Source organism: Halyomorpha halys, unplaced genomic scaffold, assembly GCF_000696795.3.
Source record: "Halyomorpha halys isolate HHAL.00 unplaced genomic scaffold, Hhal_1.1 Scaffold358.1, whole genome shotgun sequence".
NCBI lineage: Eukaryota > Metazoa > Arthropoda > Insecta > Hemiptera > Pentatomidae > Halyomorpha > Halyomorpha halys.
The window spans coordinates 53,701-54,415 of NW_027105142.1; the positions used below are offsets into that span (position 1 = coordinate 53,701).

General features: G+C 40.3%; 1 protein-coding gene across 1 annotated transcript in view; it reads right to left on the minus strand.

Annotated features, from left to right (window-relative positions):
* Positions 1–715, minus strand: part of LOC106681673 (uncharacterized) — a 72,313-nt gene that overhangs the window by 15,438 nt on the left and 56,160 nt on the right. The gene's annotated exons all lie outside the window — the stretch shown is intronic.

The following is a 715-nucleotide window of genomic DNA, read 5'->3' on the forward strand; positions in this document are numbered from 1 at the left end:
TCTGAACATTTCGATGATATCTTCTTCAGGAGCCCATTCCCCTACTCCAAGTTCTTTTTTGACATCTCTTTCACTATGTTCCTAGGCTTTTTGTCATCTGCTTGGATCTGGTTGAGGATGTTTCTTTTTACTCTGCAGACCACTGCGGCTTTTAACTCTTCTGTGTCCCCTCCGTCCAAAAGGTTCTGAGATGTCTTGGCCTCTTTTATTCCCATTCCCACTCTCGACATCGCCATTTCCAGGCTCTGGGAGGTTGCCTTACGGATCTTGATCAATTCTAGCACATTAGCGTGCATTTCTGGTGTGGTGAGGTCTGATAGGGGTGTAATATCCGCTACCGCCACCGGAGGTGGGTTATCTTAAGGTAGGTTTAGAACTGCCAGTCTGGGACACGTTATCTTTCCACAAGATTAGAGAATTAGAAAAGACAGAAGTGAGGGAAAAAATAAATAAAAGAATGTTTCTAAGAGACGAAAAACAAAAAAAATGTTTCTCGGGATAAGATGGTTTCTTCGGTATTCAAAGGTTCTGGGTTTCGACACAACTTAGGGTTCGTCACGCTTAAAACTAAAAAAAATGAAAGAGGAAGAGATCTTCTCCTCTAGAAATGTTTTTGGAGTAGGTAAGTTCTTACAAATTATTGAGTAATTCCTCCAATAATCCCAGTGTTAACGCATTAAAACCTCTTCAACATTATAAACAATCATTGAATTTT